Source organism: Arachis ipaensis, chromosome B05, assembly GCF_000816755.2.
Source record: "Arachis ipaensis cultivar K30076 chromosome B05, Araip1.1, whole genome shotgun sequence".
Lineage (NCBI taxonomy): Eukaryota > Viridiplantae > Streptophyta > Magnoliopsida > Fabales > Fabaceae > Arachis > Arachis ipaensis.
In genome coordinates, this window is record NC_029789.2 from 137,936,955 (window position 1) to 137,937,446 (window position 492).

At 27.2% G+C, this 492-nt stretch overlaps 1 protein-coding gene and 1 non-coding gene across 2 annotated transcripts in view; both read right to left on the reverse strand.

Annotated features, from left to right (window-relative positions):
- Window positions 1–492, reverse strand: part of LOC110262595 (procyclic form-specific polypeptide A-beta-like) — a 15,548-nt gene that overhangs the window by 14,138 nt on the left and 918 nt on the right. The window lies entirely within an intron of this gene.
- Window positions 79–151, reverse strand: TRNAK-CUU. The gene has a single exon. It is a non-coding gene; the product is annotated as a tRNA-Lys (tRNA).

Consider the following 492-nt stretch of genomic DNA (forward strand, 5'->3'; position numbering starts at 1 on the left):
TCTCTTTATTGATAAGTAAAATATATAAATAAAAAATTAAGAAAAGATGTTACTCTCTTCTCGCAAGACAAGAAATCACGCCCACCGTGGGGCTCGAACCCACGACCACAAGGTTAAGAGCCTTGCGCTCTACCGACTGAGCTAGACGGGCTATTTAAATTTTATATATAACATGAATTGTAAAATAACATGTGAAATCTTCTACCGTCTTCAGTTTATCCTCGTTTTCAATCGCATACCATATTCTGAACTCGTTGTCATCAAGTTCCTCTTCCATGTGAAGACGGCAATGAATTTAGGATAAAGAGACTTTGGAATTCGTTAACTATTACTTTAGTATAAAAAATAACAATAAGTTGAGAATAGGATAAAAATAATTAATAAATATTATATTTTTTAAATAATAATTTTTTAATATTTAATATATTTTATCTAAATTTTTATAATAATATTTAGATAAATATTTAAAAATTATATAAAAAGAATTTCAGA